At 41.1% G+C, this 14,183-nt stretch overlaps 1 protein-coding gene across 1 annotated transcript in view; it reads right to left on the reverse strand.

Annotated features, from left to right (window-relative positions):
* The window catches only part of FER (FER tyrosine kinase), a 432,700-nt gene extending 431,902 nt beyond the window's left edge, over window positions 1-798 (reverse strand). The window contains exon 1 of the mRNA XM_072788238.1: window positions 567-798. The gene's annotated coding sequence lies outside the window, so the exon portion shown is untranslated. The remainder of the gene's footprint in view (window positions 1-566) is intronic.
* Window positions 799-14,183: the final 13,385 nt, after the last annotated feature.

Consider the following 14,183-nt stretch of genomic DNA (forward strand, 5'->3'; position numbering starts at 1 on the left):
CCCGGGGGGCGGGGCCCGGGGGGCGGGGGCCGGGGCGCCCGACGGCCTGGGGCGTGCGCTGCCCTCCTGCAGCCCGGGAGCGGGCGGGAGCGGGCGGGAGCGGGCGGGAGGCGGACGGCGGCGTCACAGGAAACTTGGGGAGGCTCGGCCGGCCGCGACCGGGAAGTGGCCGGGCCGGGGGCGATAAGCGGGGCCGCCCGCGGGGGACGACCCGGAGGAGCGGCCGCCGGAAGGGGCCGCGGGGGCGGGGCGGGGCGGGCGGTCCCGGGGGCCGCCGCTCACCCCCGGAATCCTCCGCCCTTCCCCGCGCGCGGTGCATGCGGGCGCTCTCGGCTGGGCTCGGCTCGGCCGACGCAGGGCTCCCCCCCCGGAGCTCCCGGGGCCTGCGGGCGGTCGGACCTGCCGCGGGGGCGCGCCCGAGCGTGCGGCGGGGCCCCCGCCCCGATCCCCCCAACCGATGCCCGCCGCGATCCCGACCCGGCCCCCGCCCCGTCCCCGCCCCGTCCCCGTCCCTGTCCCCGCCGCCCGGCCCCCACCCGGTCCCCACCCGGCCCCGCCGCCCTGACCTCTTCCAGCGCCCGGGTGCGCGGCCCACCCCGACCGGCTGGCTCCTCCAGGGAGGGTGGTTCAGGAGCGCCTTCACCCAAAAGAATTTGGTGGGAAGTGAGTAACGTGAGCTACACGGAGATAACCAGGTGATCCGCGGCAGCAGCCCAGGTGCCCTGGTCCCTGTGGCCGGGCGTGCGCGCAGCCACCTCTGAAGGCTCCGCATCCCGTCGTCGGTGGAACCACATTCTTTGCCTGGAGCAAATTAACGTCAACCTCCTCTCCACCCTCCCCCACCCCACCCAGAAACTTTTGAATTACGTGGAAGCCAAAGAAGAGTGGTGAATTTTCTGTTTTCAGCAGTGGTACCTGTTTAAGCATAGCGAACAGCCCTGCACAGAGACAAACCTTAAATTGGGCTTTGCTTGTCTGCTGTTTCAAAGTCAAAAAAAAAAAAAAAGGAAGGCAAAAATAATGCTGTTAAACAGAAAAAAAGTTTTAAGTAAGAACCTTAACTGTTCCTCTTAAAGATGTGGGAAGAGATTTCCCTTTCTCAGTTTGCCTTAGAAAACCTGTTGTTGAGTATTCTTACTTCTTTGTATATACATTCTTTTTAAAAGTAGTTAGGTCGCTGTCAGCTAGTGTTTTGTCAGCTTTACATTCCAGGAATGTCTTTAAAGACTTGGGAGATACCGAGATATCACTCTGAAATGGGAACATCTAGAGCCGAGCAGCACCCAGAAATGGATAAAGAAAATGCGAGACAGAGGAGATACCACTCGGCCAGAAAAAAGAATGGAATCTTGTCACTTGCAACTCTGAGGATGCACCTTGATGATACTGTGCTAACTGAAATAAGTCAGGCAGAGAAAGACAAATAGCCTATGATCTCACTTTATGTGGAATTTAAAAAAAAAAAAAAAGCTCATAGATGCAAAGAGCAGACTGATAGCTGGGAGTGAGACTGAAATGGATGAAGGGGGTCAGAAGACACAAATTTCCAGTTATGAAATAAATATGCCATGTGGATGTAATGTACACTTAATATTATAGTGCATCTTTGAAAGTTGCTAAGACAGTAAATCTTAAGAGTCCTCATCACAAGTTAAAAGACTGTTGTAACTATGTATGATTCCAGATATGAACTAGACACATGATCATTTTGCTATCTATACAAATATCAAATCATTATGTTAAACATCTGAAATCAATATGTCAATTATACTGCCATAAAAAAGCAAGCAGAGATAACACCCACTTTCCACGGGAGACTAAGAATACAACTTCAGTGGGCAAATCACTCCCAACTTGGCAAAATTACCTTCTGTCATAAAGATCTGAGAAGTTTGTTTTTCCTCTGGATAAAGCTAATTGGTTAACACAGATGGTCAACCCAATTACCAAATAAAATTAAGATGAATTATGTGTGCAAATGGTATTGTCAAGGCCTCGTACTTGAGAACTGGTTATCTTGAAAACTCATGCAATGGGTTGTATCTGCTTGGCTACACAAAGGTGAGCGATTTCTTTCTGTCTTTAGAGTCTCTCTCCTAATTGCCTGTAATGCACATCACATTCTGGTTTAATACTGTTTTATTCCTTTATTGCCTTTGTGGAGAGGATTTCTGTTTTGGGAGAAGATTCTGTTTTTAATTCTATTTCCCCATAAATACTTATGCCCAAAATATTGAGACTAGGAAGCTAAGGAAAGTCGTTGTATTTTGGTTTTTAATGTGTTCTCAAAAATGATCTCAGATTGGATGATACCTAATTGCTGAACTACTACATTTTAATAGAATCAGAAATGATAACAGTTAATGTTTGGTTATGTATTTTGTAGTGACTGCTAACTGCACAAACTAAGCATATGTGAATAAACCTCTTAAAAATTAACTTTCAAAAAAAAATTTAACTTTCCGTGAATACTAAATATTATGATATATAGCATGTCAATATGAATGAAATCCGTGAAATGTCTGTGCATTAAATGGTTAGGTAAAGCCAAAATACAACTTTGGAGATTGCTTTGCCATGGCATATCTTTTCCAAGACCGTGAGGATTTCTCTACCTTTATGCAAAGAGAAGCTAAATCTGCAAAGATTTGTTTGGTGAATTACTTATTGCAGAATAGTTTCTTTCTTTCTTTTTTTTCCCCCCCCCAGAATAGTTTCAAATAAAAGTCTACTGATAGGGACACCTGGGTGGCTCAGTGGTTTAGTGCCTGCCTTCAGCCCAGGGTGTGATCCTGGAGACCTGGGATCAAGTCCTGAGTCGGGCTCCCTGCATGGAGCCTGCATCTCCCTCTGCCTGTGTCTCTGAATCTCTCATTAATATAATAAATAATTTTTTTTAAAGTCTACTGGTGAATTAGGACGTTTGATATGTATCATGTGTATGTGTGTGATAAGGAACTCAAATCTCTGAAAATAGTAAGAATCCTTCTAGTTCAACCATCTTCTCCTGTCTTACCTATTCACTCAAAAAATTTAAAAACTGCTTGCCATATGCCAAGCATTGTGCTAAGAACTGCAATTTTGAATGAATGTACTTGTGAGTAAATGAATTTGGAAAAACCTATGCTGCATTTCTGAAGCTGAATAAAGCAATTACGGCAAATCCAATTTAAATTTTCCATCTGTTTTAATTATCACTTTGTATTGCAACAAATTTAATAAACACCTGATTTCATCTGATTTCAAAACTACTGTGCAACTTTTCTTACCTCTTGTAAATGTAAGGAAAGTATGGAAGAATAAAAGAAAATAATTTCCTGTGTGCATGTTCCACAGGCTCTGTAAAATACTAGCCACCCACACGGGGCCTAGAGGGATATGTATCTTAGTTGAAGTTGTTAGCATAGGATTTAAGAGGCTCTTCTATCGTTAAAATTTAGATCTATACCAGGTACTACTATGACTTAAAAGGCCCTAGTTCTGCCTCGCTATAGATTAAAATAAAAAACCTCTTTACTATATATTCCATTTTAACAAATACCAATTTTTCTCTGTTCTAATAACATTATTTACCTGGACAAATGAATACAATAACATGGATGTCAAAATTTCAGCAATTTTTTTTTAAGATTTTATTTATTTATTCATAGACACAGAGAGAGAGGGGCAGAGACACAGGCAGAGGGAGAAGCAGGCTCCATGCAGGGAGCCCGATGTGGGACTTGATCCTGGGTCTCCAGGATCACACCCCAGGCTGCAGGCGGCACCAAACTGCTGCGCCACCGGGGATGCCCCAATTTCAGCAATTCTTAATTAAAAATTATTTTAGGGATGCCTGGGTGGCTCGGTCAGTTAAGCAACTGGCTCTTGACTTCAGCTCAGGTCATAATCTCAGGGTCCTGGGATGGAGCTCTGTGTGAGGCTCTATACTCAATGGGGAGTCAGCTTGATAGTCTCTCTCTCTCTCTCTGCCCCTCCCTCCCCACTCTAAATAAATAAACTCTTAAAAAATAATTATTTTTTAATTTTTTTTAAAGATTTTATTTATTTATTCATGAGACACTCAGAGAGAGGCAGAGACACAGGCAGAGGGAGAAGCTCCCCTGCAGGGAGCTCGATGTGGGATTGATCCCTGGACCCAGGATCACACCCTGAGCCGAAGGCAGATAGATGCTCAACCGCTGAGCCACCTGGGCGTCCCTAAAAAATTATTTTTTAAAATTTCTTCCCTTACCCTATCTCCCCACTACTTACCCCCTCCTCTCCATTTTCCTGTGTAATAGTTTCCCATTATTGGCTTCAAGAGAAATCTTGGCTGTGTGCCCTGTCAGTTCAATACTCACCTGTCAGTTCACCCCTTACTCTTTCCTTGATCTATAGTTCTCTTTTCCTCCTTTCTGCCCTCCTTTGCTTTATGACTCTGGCCTCTCTTAACCACAATTCATACTTAAGCACCAGCCCAAACCTCTTAAGATGGGAGATCGTGATGAGGCGTGCAACATGGAAATCATAACTGTCTTTATGTGCTGCAGTGTGTTTTTAGTGCCTATATAAACTTCTTTGATTTTGAAAACTGTTCTCTTGAATAATACTGTCACTAGAGGTCATATTTATGTGAGATTTCCTTTTGGATTTTTTTTTTTTTTTTTGGCTTTCCAAATTTCCAAATTGCTTTATGGCTTCCTTTATTTTACAAATGTGTGTAAGAAAAATAAGGGGGGATCCCTGGGTGGCGCAGTGGTTTGGCGCCTGCCTTTGGCCCAGGGCACGATCCTGGAGACCCGGGATCGGATCCCACGTCGGGCTCCCGGTGCATGGAGCCTGCTTCTCCCTCTGCCTGTGTCTCTGCCTCTCTCTCTCTCTCTCTCTGTGACTATCATAAATAAATAAAAATTAAAAAAAAAAATAAGGGAAGAAAGAAGGTGAAGGAGAATTGAAGGAAAATTTCTATCTTCAAACTAGGTATTGAATCCATTGATGCCATCTCACAACCATCCGTCCCTAGCAAAAGGCTGGCTGGCCTCCTAGCACTCTAATATTGCTTCCCCTGCTTCCCTGACCTGCTCACCATTGAGAAATATGACCGGCAACATTTCCAATCAAGCCATGCCCTCCCCAAAGTGCCTCTGGGTCCCTCAAGGCTTGTCCCTTTTTATGTCGTAGAATTTACCTGTCCTTTCCCTCATTCCCTGATTCCTAGTTCACTGGAACTTCAAAGATAACTGTCAAATGTGTGCCAGTGAGGGAGTTCTGGAGTAATGATGGATTAATACACTAGCTTCTTCAGAATCACCTGAGAACCTTTTCAAAAATATATACTCCTAGATTAACCCTCCAGAGATTCCAACTTGAAAAGTCTGGGAAGAGCTCAGAAAATCTGTTTGGACTGAGAACAATGAATCTAGTCAACATGGTGCATTGCATATAGGCGCTTAACTCTGCTCCTTCCCCAGAATCCTTGGCACAGCATAAATACAGATCCAGATCACCAGGAATGCAAGGTCCAGAGATCTCTGAAGGCATGAAGTGATAAGAAGGGCTGAAAACAACAGAACTGGTTGATAATCTATATCAGGAGTAAGCCTTCATATCACTTCCCAACTAAGCCACTGGGTAAGATACTGCCCTAACCTGATCCAGAGGCAATGAGATATACTCCGTGGTGAGGGTGAAGACTTGGAGACACTTAGGGGCGTAGGGGTGAGGAGTCTTACTGCACATCGGGGTGAAGGGAGTAAGGGAAAGTCTGCACACTGAACTACGAAATTCCTCTCCCACTTAGCTCCTATAATGGCACTTTCTAGATTTGTATCCAGCAGAGAAGATATCAGGATGGCTTTTTAATGAAACTGACTTGCCTAAGGAAAAATACTTTTATGTATCTTGGGGGGGGGGGGGATTCATCTGCCTAATCACATCAAAACGAGGGCTGCCAATCCTCAAGTTCCAGCCAGGCAGGCAGCTCCTCTCCACTCTTACCCATGAACAGACATCTGAGGATCACCACACTTCTGAGGAAACCCCCAGTCATGAAAACTAGACAAGACAAAATTTGCAGAGGTAGGGAGAGGGAGCTGAATGTAACCGCAGCAGAAAACAAAAAGAAACCTGAGAACTATTAGTGATATCCTTAAACAAAGAAAAGATCCATGATGAAAACAGGATGCTATTTTTTAAAAGAGATTTTCAAAGGAAAAAAAATGATCTTTTGGAAATTACAAAATAAGAAATGTTAAAGTTCAAAAGAAGATGATAAACTGAAGTCTTGAAGTCTCGAAACAAGAAAAAAAAAGACAATTAAAAAAAATGAGAGAAAAGAAAACCTAGGATCCATCCAGGCATGTCCAGTGTTTTCACCATAAGCATCTTTGCTGTAGTCATCATCGCTGCAAGCATTTTCTCACCTAACAGATTAGCTGTGACGCAATTTTGCCATAAAAGATAAAATAACTGGCTGACAGTTTGGTTTCAATTCTCCAGTGACAAAGTTCCCATTTCTATGTTATATAAATCTTAGCTAGCCCTCATAATGGTCTATACAGTAGACGTGGTGGTCTTAAAACAGTGGATGATAACAACTGCATTTACCAACTTGATAGAAAATAATGGTGATAAAATTTATTGGGAAGTGTGAAATAATAGAGTGTAAAGCCAGATTACACACTGTCCCAGAAAATGGTTACACATCAGTTACAACGATAACAAAGCTCAGTTAGAAACGCATTACAGCATTAGCATCTCGTCCACAGTTCTCGCTGAACTTTAGAGCATCTATGAGGAACACGTGACTCTACGTGAAGAACAAACAACAGTGTAGACGGCTTTCACGATGCAATACAAAGCTCAGGTAAAAATATTGCATCTCAGAATTTGGAAGACTGATGCCTCGCTTAATGAATGAAGAAATTAATTATTAATTTTATTAATTTTTTTCACGTTTTGTTAGAACATTTTTATTTTTCTTTATTTTATCTTTTATGATAAAACTGCTTTAGGGCGAATTAGTTATGCAGTGAAAAAGTCTGCGGCAAAGATGCTTGCAGCAAAGAGGTTTATGGCAAACTACCTAGAACCCAATCCAGGAGGTGAACATCCAACCTCTTAGGGGTTCCAAAAAGAGAGGAGGTGGGTGGGGGAGGGGCAGAGTTATGGAAGAAAGACATTTTTTCCCAGAAGTGAAAGAAGTGTTTTTCTTGGGATCCCTGGGTGGCGCAGCGGTTTGGCGCCTGCCTTTGGCCCAGGGCGCGATCCTGGAGACCCGGGATCGAATCCCACGTCGGGCTCCCGGTGCATGGAGCCTGCTTCTCCCTCTGCCTGTGTCTCTGCCTCTCTCTCTCACTGTGTGCCTATCATAAATAAATAATAAAAAAAAAGAAGTGTTTTTCTTTTTTTTTTTTTTAAAGATTTATTTATTAATCATTCAGAGAGAGCGAAGAGAGAGGCAGAGACACAGGCAGAGGGAGAAGCAGGCTCCACGCAGGAAGCAGGATCCGGACTCGATCCTGAGTCTCCAGGATCACACCCCGGGGCTGCAGGCGGCGCTAAACCGCTGCGCCACGGGGGCTGCCCAAGAAGTGTTTTTCCAGATGGAAATCCATCTACAGGATCCCTGGGTGGCTCAGCGGTTTAGCGCCTGCCTTTGGTCCAGGGTGTGATGCTGGAGTCCCGGGATCGAGTCCCACATCGGGCTCCCCGCATGGAGCTGCTTCTCCCTCTGCCTGTGTCTCTGCCTCTCTCTCTGTGTGTCTCTCATGAATAAACAAATAAGATCTTTACAAAAAAAAGGAAAAGAAAAGAAATCCATCTAGTGAGTGCTTTGCAAAATGAATTAAAAAGGCTCACAGAAAGACATTTATTCCTGAAATGTCAGAAAGCAGAGATAAAGAGAATCCCCTCAAAACTTCAGACAGAATAACAGACTGCAGATGGAAGATTAGGCATGATAACAGAGAAGGGAATTGGGCTTTTCAATAATGATACTGTAAACCTGAAGAAAATAGAGAAATATCTTTAAACTCCAAAGGGAGAATGTTTACCATCTAGAATTGCCTACAAACCCAATCAATCAACCAAGTGTAAGACAAAATAAAGGTGTTCTCAGACGTGCAAGATTACAAAAAGCTTTATTCCTATGGAGCCTTTTCCCGGGGAGGTACTTGAAGATATTTTCCACCAAAAAGGAGAATTTAAAAAAAGATGAAGACATGGATCAAAACTGGAGAAAGGAAAAGGGAATACCCAGGATGATGGTGAAAGAAATTTCTAGGATTACAACTGTATGATAGGCCTAACTAAAGAGCAACTAGTATAGACTGAGGTAGGAGAAGGAATGTCTCCAGAACTGGTATCTCTAAGAAAAAACAACAACAACAAAAATGGGATCAATAAATTCTCAGTATATTTGACTACATAGAGAGATGTATTAGCATTATAACAGTTTGGAGATGACAAAACAGCAGGCATATAAGAAATGAAGCAAATGGAAAATGATTGCGATTATTACCTATGGTAAAAAATATTAAGAAACTTTACATTTTAAAAATGTAATCATAGCATGCATGTGACTCAGCCTTAAAAAAAATTACATATGGGCACCTGGGTGGCTCAGTCAGTTAAGCCCAGAGTCCTGGGATCGAGTCCCACAGCAGGACCCCCACTCAGCGGGGAGTCAGCTTCTCCCTCTCCCTCTACCCCTCCTTCCCTGCTCGTGCTCTCTCTCATGCTCTCTCAAATAAATAAATAAAATCTTTTTAAAAAATCATACAATCTTCCTAATCTAAGATTTGAGTATTGTTTAGCCCCAAATTACAATATTGTAGATACTAACAATATTTTAAGAATAGGGTGAGGGAGGCTATTGAGTGGAAGTAGATATAAGACAGCTAAATCTACTTCTTTTACAGTAGGAAGCCAGCAGATAATTCCTAATACTGAAGAATGAAAAAAAAAGGGTGCTATGAGTATGCTTCATGGTAGGAGAGATAAACACCAGTGCTGAGAGAAGAGTCCAATGGCAGAGTTGGTGATGGGAACTGAAAAGTAACAGTGGTTAGAGCTGGGGGGATCCCTAATGTTATAAATCTTAAGATATCATTTCACTTGTATTGCTCTGATGATAAGTTTTAAAGATAAATAAATAATTAAAAAGATCTACAGGCGAGTCTGTTGTACAGAGAGATTTGAGAACTACTGGGTTAAAGAACAGGACAACAAGCATCTGTCCCCGTCACTGCAGATAGCATACACATTTAAAAGGCTAATACCAGACATAATTATGCCCCTTCCTTGCTTTCTAACTCTGATGGTCATTCACGCAATGAGATTTTTGAGCACCTGTTATGTGCCAAGCACCGTGAGGGGTTCTGAGGATATGACAGGGAACTGCAGGCTCAGGGCTCCTCCCCTGGAGGAGATAAGCAGTAAGCCAGAAAATGGATAAACAGACCATCTACAGATTGTGATGAATGCAAGGAAGGAAATGAATAAAATGGTGTGACAGAATAAAGAGAATGGGAAAGAATCAAAAAGGCCAAGATTCAGGTCTTAGCTTCATAGTCAGAGTCTGAACTTCAGGAATCCCCCCTCGTAACCTTTCTCAGCCTCCTTTTTGAGTCTACTAATCACAAATGATAATTCTGACCTCACTGGCCTTCTGAGGATTCATTAAGATGGAATAAATGAGTGAATTTTCAATGTTTAAATTCCTACTCATACATAAGATTTTCTCCTTAGAGGAGCCCTTGTCAGTTCTTAGCTGGTTTCTAGGCCTGCTTCCTTCGTGCTCTCTGGTGTACACTGTGAGCATAGTCAACCATCTAACCATCATTTTCATTTTGTTGTTCTCACATTGAGATATTCTGGCTCAGAAGTAAACCAAGTTTCTGAACTGGGCTTCAGGACCCTTTACAAATCTACAAGCAATTTAACTATCTTGGCTTTCTTCTGCCTCGCTGTTCCCTCCCCCTCTTCCCCTCCAGCAATGGAATACATCCTGTCTCTACAGGTAGTTTAATTTATTCTTAATTTACATATGGTAAAATTCACTCTTTGGTGTACAGTGCTGAGTTTTGACTACTGCATAGCCACGTGACCAGCACCACCATGAACAGTTCCAAACCTGCACGCCCAACCCAGGCGCATACACACACATGAACACACACACACACACACACACACACACACACACACACACAGGATCTCCTTAGTTACCCCCTTGTCGGCAGCCCTCCTCCCGCACAGTATTGATCAGTTCTTCAGTTCTATAGTTTCTCCGTTTCAAAAATGTTATACATATGATCACATGATATGTAGCCTCTTGATTCTGACTTCCTTCATTTAACATGCCTTTGAGATGCATCTACTGTTATTGTGTGTGTTAGCAGTTTCCTCCATTTTATTGCACTGTAGCATTTCATTATTTACCCATTTCCCAGTCGAGGGACATTTTTATTCCAGTTTTTGGCAATTAGGAATAAAGTTACTATAAACATTCGCATACAGGTTTTATTGTGTGAACACATATTTGCATTTTACTTGAGCAAATACACCTAGGAATGAGATTGCTAGGCCCCATGGTAAGTGTATATTAAACTTGATAAGAAACTGCCAAACTTTTCCCACTGTGGCTGCACCATTTCACATTCCCACCCATAATGCAGGACAGTTCCAATTCTCCTCATTGTCCCCTACACTTGGTATTGTGAGGTGTTTTTTTCAGGTGCATGTCAGGGGAGTAATGGGTTTGTTTGTTTTCTCATTGATAAGTGTCCAGCAGCACTTAATTTACATTTCCCTCATGACTGATAGTGTCGAGCACCTTTTCATTTGCTTATTTCCAATCCACTATCTTTGATAAAGTATCCGATCAAAGCTTTTGCCCATTTTAAAAACCAGGGGATTTTTTTGAACAGGAAAAACAAGGATGAAGGATTCCTATGACCTGATTTTAAGACTTACTATAAAGCTACAGTAATCAAGAGAATGGGGTATTGGTGAAACAGACACACGGATCAATTGGACAGAATAAAGAACCCAGAAATATACTTATGTAAGTAAGGTCAACTGATTATTGGCAAAGGTGCAAAGGCAATTCAATGGAAAAAGAAGGGTGTTTTCAACAAACAGTGCTGGAACAATTGGACATTGACATGGAAATATTTTCTGTGGCTTGTCTTTGACCCATATTTCACCTTCCAAGCAAAAACTAATTTAAAATGGATCTTAGACCTAAAGATAAAATTTAAAACAAAGCTTTTAGAAGAAAATTTAAGAAATCTTTATGACTCTTAGTTAAGGAAAGAGCTCTCAGATACAACACCAAAAGCATAATACATAAAAGAAAAAATCGGTAAATTAGACTTGACCAAGATTAGAAAATTTTGCCCTGTGAAAGATACTAGCAAAAGAATGAAAGACAAGTCAATGAAATATGATAGACATCCCAGAAATAAGCCAACACCTATCTGGTCAGTTAATCCTCAACAAAGGAAGCAAGAAGATACACTGCAGGAAAGATAGTCTCTTCAACAAATGGTGTAGAGAAAACCGGACAGCCACATGTAAAAGAATAAAACTGGACCACTTTCTTACACTACACACAAAAATAAACCCAAAATGGATTAAAGACCTAAATGAGAGACCTGAAACCATAAAGCCACTAAAAGAAAACATAGGCAGTAATCTCCTGGACATCACCCTTAGCAAAATATTTATCACTATGCATCCTTAGGCAAAAGAAACAAAAGTAAAAATAAATTATTGGGACTACACCAAAATAAAAAGTTTAGCATAGCAAAGGAAATTATCAACAAAACAAAAAAGCAACCCAGTGAATGGGAGAAGAAATTTGTAAATCATACATCCAATTAGGGCTAATATACAAAATATAAAAATCTCCTATGACCGAACACTAATAAAACAATCAGAAACCAAGAAACAGACTCTTAATACTGGAGAACAATCTGATGGTTACCAGAGGGGAGGAGGTAAGGGGGTGGCTGAAATAGGTGAAGGGGATTAAAGAGCACACTTACCATGATGAGCATTGAGCAATCTATGGAATTGTTGAGTCACTATATTGTGTACCTGAAACTAATATAACACTGTATATGAACTATACTGGAATTAAATTTTTTTAAATAGCAAAAAAAAAAGAAAGAAAGAAAGAAAAAATCAAGGGACTAGAACTCCAAAGGGAATACCAAGTGTCAACATTCTGAGTGAAAATGTAAATAATAAAACTGACAACTCTGAATTTAAAAGAAAAAAGAAAAAAGGAAGAGGACATGAATAGACATTTCTCCAAAGAAGACATCCCAATGGCGGCCAACAGACACATGAAAAGATGCTCAACATCACTCATTATTAGGCAAATGCAAATCAAAACAACAATGAAGATATCGCCTTACACCTATTAGAATAGCTAGTATCAAAAAGACAAGAAATAACAAGTCCTGGCAAAAATGTGGAGAAAAAGGAACTGTTGTGCACTATTGGTAGGAATGTAAAGTGGTGCAGCCACTGTAGAAAACTACATGGAGATTCCTCAAAAAATTAAAAATAGAAATACCATATGATCCAGTAATTCCACTACTGGATATTTGCCCAAGGAAAATGAAAACACTAATACAAAGATATATCCATTTCTATGTTTATTGCAGCATTATCTACACTAGCCAACATATGGAAGCAAGCCAAGTGTCCACCCATAAAGGAATTGATAAAGATGTTATATATAAAATGGAATATTACTCAGCCATACAAAAGAATAAGATCTTGCCATTTGTGACAAAATGAATGGGCCTAGAGGGTATTATGCTAAGTGAAATAATTCAGAAAGAAAGACAAATACCACATAATTTCATTTATATGTAGAATCTAAAAAACAAAACAAACAAAAATCAGACTCAAATAGAGAGATAAAAACAGGTGGTTGCTGGAGGGGAGGTGGTTGGAGTGGGGGTAGTGGTGAAATAAAGGGGATTAAGAGGTACAAATTTCTAGTTATAAAATAAATAAATCATGGAGGTGAAAAGCACAGCATGGGAAATATGGTTAGTAATATTGGAATACATGGTGTGCTGACAGATGGGGACTATTCATCATGGTGAGCTCCGAGTAATGTATGGAATTGTTGAATCACTATGTGGTACACTTGAAACTAATATAACATTGTATGTTAATTATAGTTCAACAACAACAAAAATCAGAAAATTTTGCTCTGTGAAAGATATTGACGAGAGATGAAAAGATAAGCCAGAGAAAATGTCTGCAAATCACAACACCTGACAAAGGGCATGTAGCCAGTATAAAACTCTCCACTTTCAAAAAAAGCGCTTTCCATTCTTTCAGGCTTAACTATAATTTCATCTCTATGAAAACCTCAACGACCAGAGGAGCTAGAATTCATATGTCTGGACCACAAGTGGATGAATGAATGAGCATTCCTCAGTCATTATTACTTTCCTATAAAATCATATACTCTAGTAAACATACACTAGTGTGATAAATACATACTAATATTCTGGTTCCCTTTTAACTGAAAACATGGATGTATTCGCCAGACACTTGTCATATTGCAGTACGTTACCATGGAATGACAGCAAACTCTATTGACTAAAATAAATAACAACTCATAGATGGATGGGTTCACCTTACATACCCCCCACTGCTCACATTATGACTTAGATCGAGGGACATTATACCTAATGAAGGTAGGGCTGAGAAGGTGTATTTTTCAACTGTGGATAACGTCTTGCGTGGATCTGTGAATGTGTTTTTGTCTATATGCAGTTATAGAAAGTTTTAAAAATTGGAAAAATTCTAAGTTATCTATTTCATTTATTTTTTTTTTTTTTAGTATTTTATTTATTTAGTCATGAGAGAGACAGAGACAGAGACAAAGAGAGAGAAAGAGGCAGAGACACAGGCAGAGGGAGAAGCAGGCTCCATGCAGGGAGCTCGACGTGGGACTCGATTCCAGGTCTCCAGGATCACACCCTGGGCTGAAGGCAGTGCTAAACCGCTGAGCCACCAGGGTTGCCCTATTTCATTTATTTTTGAAATAGCAATTCTCCTACTGAGTTTTACCTTCTACCAAATACACTGTTGCATTATAATAATAATTATTTTTTTAAATCAAAAGCTTTTAGCCTTTGTGGAGACCATTTATTCTGACGTTGTCA

The sequence above is a fragment of the Canis lupus genome, chromosome 2 (assembly GCF_048164855.1).
Source record: "Canis lupus baileyi chromosome 2, mCanLup2.hap1, whole genome shotgun sequence".
NCBI classification, from domain to species: domain Eukaryota; kingdom Metazoa; phylum Chordata; class Mammalia; order Carnivora; family Canidae; genus Canis; species Canis lupus.